We start from the raw sequence: 7,949 nt of genomic DNA, 5'->3' as shown, positions 1-7,949 counted from the left end.
AGAAGACAGACAGACAGACAGACAAACTGGGATGATGCTGATCAGAGGAGGAGGGCCGGCTAACTTGTGAATATATGTAAATACATGCAGTAAAGAACTGTAGACAATCCCACTTCATTCTGCCGAGATAGCTACCTGGACCCATGACTATGTATGTATGTATGTATGTATGTATGTATGTATGTATGTATGTATCTATCTATCTATGTATCTATGCATCTATCCATCTGTCTGTCTGTCTGTCTGTCTATCTATCATGTTTCCCATGCTAGCCTGGAACTCACAGCCTTCGGGCAGTAGGGATTCCAGATACACACCACTGTGTGCAGCTCGTTCTGTGAATGACACCCCTCTTTTCCTTTGTGGACCTATACCTATGCTTGCTCAGTTCTCAGGGCAAGTGACCCCAAGCCAGTACTAGGGGAGTGCAAGACCCAGATCTTTCCAGTCATCAAACTGGGCCAGCCAGAGCCAAGTAAAAACCCTGGGCCTTCTGATACAATTATTCAAAAAGCAAATTTCTTTCTTTTCTTTCTTTTTTTCAGGCACTAAATTTTATTAATGTGTAAGCCCATAGGCTCCAAATTAAAGACCCAATTGGAAAACTGGGCAGGTTTTTATTTTTCTTTACAATTTAATAAACTCATGGGGTAAGGCTGTTGGTGGTTCAGAAAGATCACAGTAATGGGTTTTCCCCACATGTGTGTGTAGTCTGTGATAGTGACTGGAGTAGCTTTAGTGTCAAACCAGCAAGACTGTATTTATGCGCCCATCATTTTCAGGATTGTTGGTAACTTGGGCATATCTTTCACAGACAACTTTGCCTCCTTGTGTCACAAGGCCCAACCCGCTGACATGCACTTCAGTAACTGTACTTTTGGTAATTACACTCAGAATTGTATAAAGTGGGGATGATGAATTCTTTTTCACACCTAGTATTGGCAGACAAAAGGTAGCTTTCAGCCCAGGATATGTGTTGGCTTTTAAAAAATATTTAATTTTAATTTATGTGCATCGAGTATCGGAGTGTCAGATCTTGGAGTTACAGACAGTTGTCAGCTGCCATGTGGGTGCTGGGAATTGAACCAGGGTCCTTTGGAAGAGTAGGCAGTGCTCTTAACCACTGAGCAATCTCTCCAGCCCCAATGTTGGCTTTTTTTGAAATGCAGGCCCATTGGCCTGGTGAACCTTTTATATTTAGGTGGTTTTCTTGTAAAACCATCATCAACAAGGCCAACTTTCATGACCATCCGTTTCTATGCCTTCTTTCTCTTTTCTGTTTGGATAACTTTTAATACTCCTGTTTCTCCTTGGGCATAGACTTTGGGTAGAAGGACTTTCCATTTTCCCCGCCTTCTTGTCCCATTTCTGCTTGATCATGTTGGCAAATGTTTTTGCTCTCCACTGTCCCTCTCTGTCCAGCAGGTAGACAGGCACCGTTCCCTCGGGAGTCTTCTCATCTTTCTTTTTGTTTTGTTTCTCTTTCATGCATCTTAATGGTCTTTTTCTTTTTTATTTTATTTATTTTATTTTTTGCCTTCTTTGAACATTCATGGGCCTCCCGACTTTCCTTCTCTTTTTTTCATGGTAATCCAAACAATAACCATATATTGTTTATGTGTAATTCAATATTTTCATCTTGTGGCATGCTGACAGCTATGATGCAGCTGTCTGTGACCTCCTGGCTGCGAAAAAACTCTTAACTTTGAGGTCTCACTGGCCCTGGAGCCTAGTTCGAGTAGGCCGGATAAGGAAAAAAAAAAAAAAAAAAAGCTAAATTTATGTATTTTCATTGACATTCCTGAAAGAACAAGAACTTGCCTTCCTATAAATAACACCTTTTGAAGGAAGAAGAAATTGAAGAACTAATCTGATGTGGAAAAAGACAGATTCCTGCTTATGTCTGGCCAAGACTGAAAACGGATCCAGCGGCTGCTACATGGACTAGTGAGATCTAATTTTCCTGTACCACTCAGCTTGACTTGGGTCCCTGCTACTTGCTCCAAAAGAATGCTGAGCATGTGTATTTTCCAACGTGTAGTCTCACGGTAAAAGCAGTGTAGGCAGGACCTGTGACACAACATCAGGGTGTAGGAGGACACCAGTCCCTTTCCTACTGGTATAGGTGGCCATCTCTGTGTGAGGGAGTGTTTTGGGGCTAAGCAAGCACTGTTGTACAGAGGATCATGGATCAGTATATCTTTTGTGTTTCCAAGAACTCTCACTGCCAGAACCCTTGCTGCTTGGCTCAGGTCCCCACCATGGGGTTACAGGGCATACCAGAGCTCTATGCCCTGCCTTCCCTGCTGCACTCCCAGTAGCTGGTAGTTCTTTAGGACTGAGTCATAAATCTGCTTCTGGTCCAGCCTCTGCTTCCTGATCTATCAAGCTAGGCCGTGAACCTGAGCTGCACAGACACCATGTCGGCGTTACCAGGAAGGGTTGCTGTCACTGCAGTGGTGTGCCACAGAAATCCCACTTCCTCGGGATGCTTAATTTGTACTGCTAGCTTGCTAGGACTAAGAGACACAGAGGGCACTAATGATAAACACTCTGTGTCTGTGTGTGTGTGGTATGTGTGTGTGTGTGTGTGTGCGCGCACGTGCATGTGCGTGCACACGCATGCATGTCCTTGTGACAAAAAGAGGCAAGGTTGTCTGGGGAGAGTGTGGCCAGGTTTCCAACCATCCTAAGTCATTCTCCCTAGCAGAGAAGAGGGTGCTTATCCTGAATGTAGGAGCACCATCCTGTGGGCTGAGGGTCTACCCTGAGTCAAAAAGGAAGGCAGGGGAGAATCCAGAAGAGTGCCAGTATTCTCCACAGACTGAGCCACTCCTGTCACCGTGCCTTCCCTCCTGGTGAACTGAGTTACTCTGAACTGTGAGCCAAGACAAGCCTTCCCTCCACTAAGGTGCTTTTTGCCACGTATTTGGCCACAGCAGTGAACCACAGCCTATCTAGTGCCTTCCATGCAAGCATAAGAGTTTCTATGTGGACGCCCCCTTCTGTGTGTGTGTGTGTGTTTGTGTCTGTGCAGCCACACTCATGCCATGGTGAGTGTGGAGGTCTGCTGCTCTCTCTGCTGTGTGTGCCTCCCATTTTGCCCCAGGTGCGCTGGGATTACAGTGCACTGCCGAGTCTGCCTTCCCTGGGACTTTGGGGATCCAAACTCAAGGCCTCACTCTCACCAAGTGAGAGCTTTACGCACTGGGCTCTCTCCCCAGCCACAGCACTAGTTCATTTTATAGACTGGGGTCTTATCAAGCAGCATTAATAATTAACTTATAAAACAAAGAGTGTGCTATCATCCCTGTGTGTAAGAGGAGGCTCAGGGAGGCTGAATGATGCTTCCAGTACCAACAAGGAAGCGGACATGAGCGGATGCAGATGCCAACTCAGCCTGGATGGCGTTGTCCTGCTCCCTAGCATGTAATGGGCTGTAGTTTTGGTCTGTGCCTCTCTCACATGTGGGCTCCATCCTTGGATCCCTGGTCCTCACTCTAGAGACTTGCATGAAATAGGCTTCCGAATGAATAAGAATCTTTATAACATGTATCTTCTTCCCGTTTTACACATAAGCAAATTTAGGCTTAAGAATATTTAAAAAATTACCATAGGTCAGAAGCTGGCATTGGTCATATGTCATCTGTAACCCTAAAGTTTCCTCCTTCAATTGGAAATTAAGAAAGATATTCTATGGGGGTGGGGAAATATTGCTGTTTTCATTCGTTGCCATATAGGAAGGTATGTTGATCGACTTCATGTTTTGACAACAAAATACCTAAAGAAACCAACTCTACAAAGATAAAAGGTTTGTCTATTTACTTAGACAGGGCCTTGGTACATAGCTGAGTATGTGATCCCCTTGCTCCTACCTTTTGAGCGCTGGGACTACAGGCATGCACCCCCACCCCTACATCCAACTGGGCAGAGTTTTATTTGGTTCATATATTTTTTGAGATTCAGTGTTCAAATGAATACTTAGCAAGGGTCATTTATGGACAAAATGGTTCAGATGGCAGTGGAGGGAAATATGTAGCAGGGTACCAGGCTCACAGAAGAGGAACAGAGAGATAGGGTGGGTTAGGGTTTCATAGCCCTCCTTAAGGACCCCCCCAGCCCAAATAATCTCCGGCTCATCTATAAACCTCCATCTACTTAAAGTCCACAGGGACACCCCAAATTGCTACCCTGGGGACGAAACCTAACACATGGGTTCTACCTACATACATATCTGGGGGATATCCAATTGGACCTTAGGAAATACATGGAGATGATTTTCTACATTTTTGAATGAAGACAGCATCAGGCTGGCTTACCAAGCAGAAAACAGCATAGGCGCTTTTATTCTCCCAAAGCCTTAACTGTGTCACAGCATCTGTATTTGAACTCATAACTTGTAAGCAGGCGGGCAGTGCTTAATGGTGCCTGGACAAAGCTGTTATGGAAACAAGTCCACTGGGGAGATCATTTATGGAAAACGAAATGATTGTTTTAAAAATCTGGGCTATAAATGTTCATTTTCCAGTCTCTGGTGCCTTGAGAGCCTGAGCACGTGAAATATGGGATCCTGGTGACTTGCTCATCATGTGAAACATGCCGGGAAGCTGGGGAGCTCTTTGTGGAGAGAAGGAGTGAGTGGGGATGTCACAGCAGCATCTCAGCTGCGGGGATGGGACTGACACCTCAAAAGGGCACACGTCGGAGAAACATTCCCCAAGGCATGAGAACCAGCCCGGGTCCCACGCAGATCTTCTTAGTTGAAAGCACTGACATTCTGTTGAGTTAACGATGAGCTTCCTAATCGTCGCTCCTTCTAACACTAAGACTGGGTGAAAATGTGAGGAAAGAAAAGAGCAAGAGGCAACCAGAAGGCCTCAGGGTCCCCAGGGTGGCTTTTGAACCAAGTCACACAGCTGCAATCCTCCTGGCACCTTTGGAGTAGTCTGTCAGATTAATGAGTTTCCTGAAAGATAAGAGAAAATACCAACTTAAAACAGCACTAAAATTTCAAGAGATCCTTTTGAAAGAGGTGAATATACTATAGTCACCCTGATAATCTTATAGAGGCATCTAGGAGGTTATTAAAATCCCTTGCCATAAAGCCAATGCTGTGTGTGATTTATCCTCTCACACTCCCATCCATCCACCCATCCATCCATCCATGCATCCACCCATCCATCCACCCATCCATCCATCCATCCATGCATCCATCCATCCATGCATCCACCCATCCATCCACCCATCCACCCATCCATCCACCCATCCATCCATCCATCCATGCATCCATCCATCCATCCATGTATCTGTGCATCCATCCATCCTTCTACCCACATATCTGTTATCTATCTACCCACTCTTCATTCATCCATCCACACACCCACATAACTACCCACTCATCTACCATTTACTCACCGACACATGCATTTATTCATCTGTCTGCCCACCTGTCAATCCATCTACCCACTCATCACTTATCCACCTGCCCACCTGCCATCTATCCATTATGTACCCACCCATATATTTAATTATCTACACAAATATTCATTGGCCACCAACCCATAAACCCATTCACCTACCATCTATTCACTCATCCACCTACCCACATGTCATTTCTTCTTCCATTATCTACTCACCTATATGTTTATTTGTCTATCTACACAACGACACATTGAACTCTTAGCCCACAACGTACTCATCTGTCTATCCATAACATTATTTATGCATCTACTCGCCTTCCCGTTAATCCATCCATTTTCCTATGTACCATTCAGTCATTGTCTGTCCATGCATCTATCCACACTCACCCATGCAGTCATCTGCCCACCCATACTGTACCCACACATCTGCCCATTTATTACTCTATCCATTTCTCCTTCCATCCTCCCACACACACATCTGCCCAGCTACTCAAGCATAGATAATGCACATGACGTTATTTTAGAGCTACTATACTTAGTTCTCAGGAAATTACAAGACTTCATTATTTTATTATAATATGATTTTAGAAGGCAGATTTACTCTTGAGGTTTTGTTACAGGGAAGAAAAAAATGTAGTATTGAGTTTATATAGATTTTGACTACTAAGTAACTGTACACTTGGCATTGAAAATTGTACGAAACTTATTTGGGAAAAGATAGTCTAAGGCACAAGCGGCCGCATCATGTGAAATGATGGGCTGCAAGAAACAGTTTTTGTTTAGGCTTTGTTTTTCATTAGAAGCTGTGAAATTGTTGGGCTCAAGTGGTTATTTTGCTTGGTCAGGTGTTGCTAGTGAGCTAAAAATAAGCCTCTATCAGTGAACATCTCAGATCCTAAGAAAACTCGGATGTGAGTGAAAGAATTGAATATGTCTGCACTTGGTTTTGTTACTCCGCAAAGGCTGTAAAACATGCCGGTAAGAGTGCAAATGCCAGAGTTACACAGCCCCAGTCCTGATTCCTCTCTTGTAGCTAACTTGCTCCATGGCCTGGGGGTGGGGGGAAGCTTCTTTTGTTCTGCGATGATAAGTTTTAAATGGCAACTTACCACAATTAGACTGGCCTGGGAAGAAAGTTTCAATTGAGTGATATTTTTCATGAGGATGCTCTGTAGGCTTGTCAATAGTGGGTTATCTTGGTTGCTGACTGAGGTAGGAGGACACAGCCCACTGTGGGTAGCACCATTCCCTACACAGAGGGTCCTGAGCTACACTGAACAGGAGAAAGCTGGCAACAAGCAAGGACATGCATTTATTCTCTCTGCTCTGGCTGTGGATACCACATAAGTGGACGCGTGAGCTCCTGCCGTGACTTCTCCTCAGCGATGGTCCAGGACCTGAAATTGTGAGCTAAATAAGCCCAACCCTCCCTGTGATGCTTTTTTTTTAAAAATCAAGTTCTCTCTCTCTCTCTCTCTCTCTCTCTCACAGCAACAGAAATAAAACTGGAGCACCTTCTCAGAGACTGAGTTTTCAAAATTGCAAAGTGTGCTGAACAGTGGTGCCTCACAGTGCCACTGTGAGAATTAAATGTGATAATGTGCATGAACTAATTCTCCTGCTTTTGGGGTGGTGGTGGGGGTGCTGTAGACTCGGTTGGCATCTCTGGGGGGGGGTGCTGTAGACTCGGTTGGCATCTCTGGGGGTGGTGGTGCTGTAGACTCGGTTGGCATCTTAGGAGTGCAGGATAGATTTATTGATATTACTTCACTCACTGATCAGAGGGAGGTCCTCACAGCTTTGTTATGTTTTCTCCTTTCCCCACGTCCTTTAAACTTTTCCACACAAGGACATTCTAACACATATGCAATATACATTCTCCCAATTCCTCTTCTGTGTTTACTTAGATATATGTAAATATTGATAAAATATGTAGCTATTTATTTTTATTAATTTACATAAATGGTTTGAGGCAAAAGAGAAACCTTCCGTTTTTGCCACTCAATATATTTTAGAAATTGTCTCATGTTGCTGCATGCAAATTGAAGCCATTAAATTCCAACAGTGACTCAGAAGTCACCACATGCAGGGACCACCATTTGCTTACTCGTTTCCCTAGTGATGGTCTCACGGGGACATTGGTCTTTGCTGTCACACACCAGACAGTGCCTTGCATAAGCTTGAAACCATCATGTGTGGCCAAAAAGTGTTAGAAGATGAACATACAAATACAATTTGCTGTTGCTGTTGTTGTTGTTATAACTTGAAAGCATCTTTCATGGGAAGGCAGCGGCCATGCTACCTCCCTGTCAGTGTAGCATCCAGTGGAGGTGTCCCGTGATGAAAGCCGTCATTCTGGGTGTGGTTTTTGCACCCGTTTGTCACAGAGTGACATGTAATGATGCTTCTGAGAAGGTCATCGTGCCTCATGAATTCTTCTAAGCCCACAGGAGGAAGGAGCCTCACAGAAAAGCCTTCAGAACTGTCATCTCGGTGCCTCTGGGAGCAATTTACACTCAACCCATAAAC

General features: G+C 44.4%; 1 pseudogene; it reads right to left on the bottom strand.

Moving 5' to 3' along the window:
• Positions 1–741: 741 nt before the first annotated feature.
• LOC127192321 (ribosome biogenesis protein NSA2 homolog) lies at positions 742–1,648 on the bottom strand (annotated as a pseudogene).
• Positions 1,649–7,949: the final 6,301 nt, after the last annotated feature.

Source organism: Acomys russatus, chromosome 7, assembly GCF_903995435.1.
Source record: "Acomys russatus chromosome 7, mAcoRus1.1, whole genome shotgun sequence".
Taxonomy (NCBI): Eukaryota; Metazoa; Chordata; class Mammalia; order Rodentia; family Muridae; genus Acomys; species Acomys russatus.
The sequence above is the reverse complement of the archived record's forward strand: the minus strand, read 5'-3'. Positions and strand labels throughout refer to the sequence as shown.